Below are 8,326 nucleotides of genomic sequence, written 5' to 3'. Positions count from 1 at the left end.
TTCATGTAGGTTAAGTATGATTATGTCTGCAACTTACTTTCAAATACTTATACCCTGTATTGAGTTATGTACATCCATATGCACACATATGCACACACACAGGTACATACATACTCTTATGTTGATTATATATGTTTTGGTTATAAACATATGTAATAAATTTGAGCATAAGCATACATTCATCTATCTATATACCACCACCCCCCTCTATACATATATATAAACTTCAGATAATATATAGACTGAGAGATGAATAGACTAAGCAGTTGATCAATTGATCAAAATGTAGATAGATGTACATATCTGTATGTTTTGGATCCCAAGACTCATTTTTCCAACTGCATCTCTGTGTGTACAAACTCTATGATTGTTCTTTTTATGGATTGAAAAATCATCCAACATTTACAGAAAAAATGAAGAAAAGATGGCCAATATGATGGCTGTTGTCCATTTTCTCCTATTCTAGCCTAGACGTATCCTCTAAATTTTTGTGCCTCAATTTATGCCTCAGGATGCTTACCTCTAGAGACTGTATCATTGAAATCCCTTGCCTGGAAACTTTTAAAAGCTGATCTTTAGTATATCGTGTAGCACAATTACCTTGCCTTTTCTGAACATCAGAGTCTTGATTATAATTATAATTGTGTTAGCATTATTATAGAATCTGTGCAGAACACTGGGTCGTGTGTTTTGCTCATATTCAGCTCATGTACTTCACTAGTAGCAGGTGTGGATATATAACAAATGCTAGATGTGTTCTGTAGTCATAAGTTTTCTAGAGACCACTGAAGGGTCTGTTGAGAAGGAATAAATCTCCACAATGAAATAAAAAGCATATCCAGGCAGGGCGCAGTGGTTCAACCCTGTAATCCTAGCACTTTGAGAGGCCAATGCAGGAGGATCGCTTGAGCCCAGGAGCTCAAGTCCAGCCTAGACAACATGGAGAAACTCCATCTCTATTAAAAAAAAAAACCCCATAAACATTAGCCTGGTGCAGTGATGCAGGTCTGTAGCCCTATCTACTCAGGAGGCTGAGGTGGGAGGATCCTCTGAGCTCGGAGAGTTGGAGGCTGCAGTGAGCCGAGATCATGCTGCTGCATTCCATTCTGGGCCACAAAGCGAGACCCTGCCTCCAAAAGAAGACAAAAAAAAAAAAAAAAGCATATGCATTTTGCTTTATATTAACTGTGACATAAATATATATCTGTTATAAAAGATGTAGATTAAGATTCTGAAGTAGTGCTAGCTTTCTCTTAAGAGGGGTCTAGTCAGAACTGTGATCCTATATAGCCAAGTCTCTGCATTCATTAGCTTCAGATTCCTCTTCTCTCTGCTAGGCTTGTGCACATTCTGCAACCACACTCCCACACTGTTGACCAATTCCATCTCCACTTGGATTGACTGTGTTCTTTAACGTACTGTCCTAAAGCTAACTTTACGCTTAGGCTTGCTCAAGGCTTTCTGCAAATTCTCATCATGAATGGATTCTGCGAAGCTTTGCTTCTTTGAAAACATTCTTAATAATGTTGGCTGTCTGTTTGGTGTAATTCGGGGATGATCAACAAAGTGGTTGCTGATAAGAAAGTAATATAGTGCAGCTCTGAATAATATATTGTAGGCTTTGATTAGCATTCCATGGACTTTTGACCTGGGTGAGAGATTCACGTACTATGTGAATATCTAGTTTCTTCTTCTATAAAGTGGGGAACAATAATACCTACCTGATAGTCTTATTGAGAAGATTAAATGAAAAAAAGGTAGAACAGTAAATGGCACATGGGAATTACTTAATCAATGTTACCATTGTTATTACTAATAGTATAGTACTTTTATTATTATCAGACAAGTTGATTTCTGAATAATTTTCAAAGTAAAAAAACCAATTTTATTATAGAAGAAATTAATGCGCACAATGACATTGCCACTTCATTAAAATTCCTTCATCTACACCTAACTAAAACTATTTAGGATGTTTCCCTACTTAAACATTTCTTGCTTAATGTCACAATGCCTGTATTAATTGCCACAGAGTGAATGTTGCCTCACTAAAAGCCAAAGCCGCCTTCTGTATATATTCAATTATTTAACCATTCAGTCCTGTAAAATTGACATGACTCTACTAAATACATTAAAAGATTGTTCATTGGTATTGAGATAATTTTAAGAGAAAAATATTTTAATGATTGCTTCATTAGATATCCTGATACTTGTATTTGAAGGAATCTAGTGGAATAGTAATTGCCATGCAAATACATTTTGAAAATCATCCTCAAATGTTTGTTTTAAACAATTAATATATTATGAGAAATCTACTGTATTCTTGTACAGAATAACATACACCCTTGAGTTCATTAGCTACATGAAGTGAAACCATTTAAGCTACTAATTAGCAAACAGGTAAATGCACAATGAATAAATCAATTTCCATCACTGAAAGATGTTTCTCAATGCATCTGTTGATATTAAAACCTTTTGGGCCTTCAAAACATTCTGTTTCTTTTTAATCCAAGTGAAAAATTTTATTAATTTCTAGAATGTGATGCTTCAAGTTTACATCTGAATATCAAATAACTTTCTAATTCCTAAGAACTAACATTTGTAAGACTGATCACGCTTGGGAAAAATAAAATCACTAGATGATAGAATGTCCAATTTTGAACCATGACAATAGCAAACTTAATCTTTTTAATATCTAAAGCATATTATTTGACTATCTTTTGCCCTACATGATAAAAGCGTTTCAGTAATAATTATAAAATGTGTAACATATTTGAAAGATAGGCATTGCTTTAATTTTCTCCACTTTTGCCTTATTTATTAATTAATCTATTGATTGATTGAGCTTCATAAGGTCAATGCTTTGTGACATTGTTGGCAAGGGCAACTCCTTTAAAATTCTTATAGAATTGAGAATAATTAAATGCTAGTGGCTGGTTTTGCAAATATATTTAAATTACTACAAATTCCTCCAAATTCCTGCAGGATACAAAAAGTATAAGTCTTTATGCAATAGTTTCTATATCTGCCAAAAAATTTGAACATTCATCACTACAACCAAAGGCTATTATATTAGTTTACAGAAATAATTATCAAGGAATTAATAATTTTATTTAATAAATTTAATGAAACCAAAACATCTGCACTAGTGATCACTTGAAACCTGCATCAGATTGGCCATGCTGGGAATTTAATTTCTATGCTCTTGAATCATTCTTTTGTTTTAAAACTAGCAACTCAGAATTCAAAAACAAATGTCAAAACTGAAAACATTAGTTAAGTCAAATTTTATATGAATTGTACCAATTACAAATTATCATACCTCATATACTGTTTGAAATTTTAAACTCAAATAAAAAGGGGCCACACAAAGTTTGAACTCTACAATGAACCGTTTTTTGATCTTCACCTCGTATCAATTCCACTCACCGCCACACCTTTGGCATGAAAAGGGACTAGATATTTATGATATCTAAATATCATATCAAATATTTATGAAGAGAAACATTTTGAGTTAGTTACTTTTATTTCAGGATGGAGCTGGCTTACAGTCCCCAGTGCAGCCTTTTCCAATTTGTTCCTGCACTACATATAAACATATTTTAAAAAGATGTTAGAATTTCTAAGGAAGTCATCCTAATTTAAGGTGAATGAACTAAAATGAGAATATCTACAATTTTCATCACCCAATATATTAAGATTTGTCTTTATAAAATAGTAACTGAAAATCAGAAGAATGATGTTTTCTACCTCTTTCTCCCATGTAGTCCCTCACCTAAAACACAGCAATTGTCCGCTGAGCGCTTCCTTTACTAGCCTTCCCTACGGCGCCCCAGGAAGCCTGTGGATCAAGCAGACGAGTTAATTGGCCTTTCTGCAGGAACTGAGGACACCACCTGTGAGGCTCATGGTTTTAGGGTTTGGGGGTACGGATTCAAATAATTGACAGTGAGTCTTTCAAATGAGGAGCATGAACTTGAAAACATGATCCACAATAGTCTGGGATTTGTGGACACAGCAATATGAAGTTCTTTTTTTTTTTTTGAGACGGAGTCCCTCTCTGTCTCCCAGGCTGGAGTGCAGTGGCGCGATCTCCGCTCACTGCAAGCTCCGCCTCCCGGGTTCACGCCATTCTCCTGCCTCAGCCTCCCGAGTAGCTGGAACTACAGGCGCCCGCCATTATGCCCGGCTCATTTTTTGTGTTTTTAGTAGAGACGGGGTTTCACTGTGTTAGCCAGGATAGTCTTGATCGTGATCCTGACCTCGGCCTCCCAAAGTGCTGGGATTACAGGCGCGAGCCACCGCGCCCGGCAGCAATATGAAGTTCTAAAAGCAAGTCTTAATCAGGAAGTGTCCTTGATCACCAACTGCTCGCCCAGGTGAGTAAGCTTTTTTCAGGAAAGCTGTTTTCTCAAAGTACTTAAGTGTTGGGTAATTGTTTGGTAGAGACTTCCTGGAGTAAAAGGTAAAGTTAATCATTGGTTTATAGGATTTCTTTCTTGACAAGTGCTTCTTAGAACAAAAACTGTGGACACAGTGGTCTCATAGCTGGGATCTGTCGGTTTTGCCGTGTTCTTCTGTGTGGACATAGGCACACTCAGGTCTCACCGAGCTGCCTTTACAAAAGGCCCTCCACTGGGCTGCCCTTACAGCTCCCTCACCTCCCTTCCACGCATCAATATTCATGCATTTAAGCTGAAATTCTCAACCCCTGTAAATGACAGGAGTAGAAGTTGGTACTGCTTTCTTCTCTCCTGATGAAACATTATAGATGGGGCAAATAAGGGTAAAGAGTAGATGCAGGTTGAGTTATTTTAGAACTAAATTATCAGTATCACTAATCAGACAGTGAGATTTAAGGAAAAGTGTTCTTCAAAAGAAGAAATGAGTTGCTGCAGAGAAAACAGTGACAGTTGGGGAATAGTGGGAACATTAATGGGATCTGCTTAAAGGGATTTGCCTACAATTGTACCTCAGAGGGCTGCATTATACCACAACCCACTGTGCAGGATTCAGGGAAACTTTCCCTCTCACTCTGAAGATTAACATCTAGTTTGGTCTAATTCAATTGATTATGGATGACTTAGAGGAAATGTAACAGAACAAATTGAGACCTGTATCTTTAATATTGCAGAGTAAGAGGGGAATAAGGGAAAAGGATATTGATATAAATTATAACTCATTTCCAGCCAGTAATATATCGATAAGTAGGAAAAATAATTTAGAAGTATGAAGCTCTACAATTCATAAGGTTTATTTAATGTATGCATACATACGAAACTTTTCCCATATATATGGAATATGAAATTCAAAGTAAAAGGCAATGCTTTGAAGGTAAGCATCTTTGAATAATGAGCATGAGTAATAGATTTATTATGAGAGAAAAAAGTAGAATAAAACCTTATTCAATTTCTAGAAGATGAAAGTATATACTTATGGCTACTAGAAAATAACAACGAACTTATGTGCATATAAATGCATTTATATAAGTCAAACTCTTGAATATTAAAAAAATCATTCTCCTGAGAAACTCTTACTTAGAAAATAATGACAATGCAAAAACTATTGAAATAAGTGGGATTGAAAAAAAAACTTAGTGGATAAATCATGCTTTATATTTCAATTGAACAAAACATTACAAATATATTCCACTTTATTAAAAGAAGGAATTTGGAGGCACTGCTTACCCTCAGGCAAAAAACCAATATAATGTTTGACATTTTGGGGATAGTGAACAAAGAAGGTGATAAACGTAGTGACAGCAATATGCATTTTTTCTGCTATGAACATTAATATTTATGCCTAATTTGAGAAGCTGCAACAATAATAATACAAAATGCATTTGGGGAAATTATAATAAGGTAATTTTAATACTCTTGTATTATATTAAAAGGGAGTAGTAATAATGATTAATTTTAGCCTTCAATAATTTAATAATGCATAGTAAAATTTCAAGGGTAATCGCTTTAAGAATCAAGGTAGAGTTTATAAGTCACAACATGAAAATAAAATGAAAGAGGGGACAAAATGACATTTTAAACTTCAATCAAAAAAGACCAGATAGAAAAAAAAACAAGAGAAAATATATAAATATTAGAAATATATCAGTAATGAAAATACCTAGATTTATCAGTTCTGCAAAAGGAGATAGACAAATTTTTCTTGAAGTTTTTTTAAGTTGAGAACACATACCTAAGTTCAAAGGCGATTTAAACAACACACAAATATTGAATTGAACAAACATAAATAGAAATGTATACTGCCAAACTCAAGGAGGTGAATTTCTACGAAACATTACAAAAGTGCTTATACAATGGGCCCCAAGTAATGTCTTAAAAATTTCAAAAAATCAGTGTCATACAAATAAGTTCTTTGATCACAATGCAAATAGCCAGAAATCAATAAACAAAAGATAAAGTTACAGTTGAATGCCAAAAGAAAAACATAGTTTAACATAGTCCGTGGATCCAGTAAAAAATAAAATAGAAATTACAGGATATTGCATCATAAAGTCTGCCCAAACTCAGACACCAGGCTTGAGAGACCTACCTTAAACTCATCCAATCTGAATTCTAAATCCTTATAAGTTTTCTTTTTTTTTTTAATTTCCCCAATTTGAAACACTATTAAGATTCTGTCAAGGTAGTGTTCTCTGTTACTGCACTAAATCTAATAACCTTAGTTTTGCTTGATTAATGTGTTTTTCTGAAACCTTCTGGGGCTCAGCATTTGACAGAAGGCGTTTAATGTGAAATTACATTAAGGCATCTTAATAGATGAGCATTACCTGAACCCTGGCTTTCTGTGTTTCAGTGAATTGGGATGAATGATTGTTGCGTGGTTAATATTTTTTACTTACGTGCAAGACAAGGAGCTAAAGTCTTTCTTCCACGAAACAGAACCAAAAAGCAATAACAATGTTACATGACAAAACTTCAGTGATGCCATAAAATATCATATTATGGAAATTTAAAACTTCAAGTTCATACATTTAAATAATAATTCAGGCTGTCGAAAGAAAAACTTAGGTAATTAAATTTAACAGAGTTTAAACAAGCAAAGAACAATTTGTGAATTGGGCAGGCCACGGGACCAGAACAGGTGCAGTGTGACTTGGGCTGCCACGTGGTCAGTTAACACTTATCAACAGAAAAAGGATAGTGAAGTTTGGAAAATGGAAATGAGGGACAGAAACAGCTAGATTGGTTACAGCTTGGCTTTTGCCTTATTTGAACAAGGTATGAACAGTTGGCCACCTGTGATTGGTCAAAGGTCAGCCGCTGTGATTGGCTAAGACTTTGCTACTTGTTAAAAGTAAAAACGTGTTTACACATCTAGTGGATTAAAGTTCACTATGTATGGAGAGACCTTTAGGTGGAATTTAAAATATGTAAGGAGGCAGCTTTTTGGCCAAACTTAATTTGACAAGACTTAGAGGTAATTATGCAAACATCCACATGAAGAAATAAACAGAGGCAAATAAATAAATAATAAAGAATACAACCAGTAGAAAAAGAAAATAATAAAGAAAAAAATAAATGAATAAGACATCAAAAGCTAAGTTCGAGGGCATCAAAAATGACCTTTTGTAAGCACATTTTAAATGTGCTTACAGAAAATATTGTTTTTTTCAAAACTGATAAGCAAGTTACAAATTAAACTATGATCAGTAAAAAGGAGTTAATGCCAGTAAGCCTGAATTTGGAGTCTTTCAGATAGCTTTATTCATCCTTCAGTGGAGTGCTTTCTAAGACATTTTTAAAGTCACAGTTGAATTTCTTTTCTTAGAGAATAGCATCAGTCTCTACTGGTAGAAATTAGAGGACAGAAAAGAATGTTTGTCTTCCTTTTATAATTTTTCTTCTTTTAGACTAACGTGTAACACCACATTAATAATGGCAAAGTTTCTATGATGCCTTCTTTGTTATAGCATATTTTTCTGATTTCATTAAAACTTGTCCTGGTTTCAGCTATTAATTCTCTGTTACTAACATGAAAAATGGAAGGAAGCTGGCTATTTGCCACAATGATGTTAGATTCCAGGTTTAATTTTTTCACCGCAGGGATGTGTGTGTGTAAGGTGCATGTCCACCTCTCTCTCATTATCTATCGATTTTTGCTATTAAGCCCAAGGATGTATATATCATAGAGATGAATAACAAAACACAAACTTTACTAGGAGATATTCTGAGTATCAATAAAGCAAATGCTTTTAACCTCAACTGACAAGGAATCTGCTCTTGTTAATCTACGTTTGCTATTGAAATCAGAGCATTTTATTCTCTTCAGCAAAGTTGGCTTTATTCTTGTATTTTTCATTTATTACCAC

General features: G+C 34.5%; 1 long non-coding RNA gene across 2 annotated transcripts in view; it reads left to right on the top strand.

Moving 5' to 3' along the window:
* The first annotated feature begins 4,119 nt into the window (after positions 1 to 4,119).
* The window catches only part of LOC115931454 (uncharacterized), a 110,334-nt gene continuing 106,127 nt past the window's right edge, over positions 4,120 to 8,326 (top strand). For both annotated transcript variants that reach the window (XR_004067945.3, XR_008673491.2), the window contains exon 1: positions 4,120 to 4,376. This is a non-coding gene — a long non-coding RNA (uncharacterized lncRNA). The remainder of the gene's footprint in view (positions 4,377 to 8,326) is intronic.

Source organism: Gorilla gorilla, chromosome 17 (genome assembly GCF_029281585.2).
Source record: "Gorilla gorilla gorilla isolate KB3781 chromosome 17, NHGRI_mGorGor1-v2.1_pri, whole genome shotgun sequence".
In the NCBI taxonomy this organism is placed as follows: domain Eukaryota; kingdom Metazoa; phylum Chordata; class Mammalia; order Primates; family Hominidae; genus Gorilla; species Gorilla gorilla.
The sequence above is the reverse complement of the archived record's forward strand: the minus strand, read 5'-3'. Positions and strand labels throughout refer to the sequence as shown.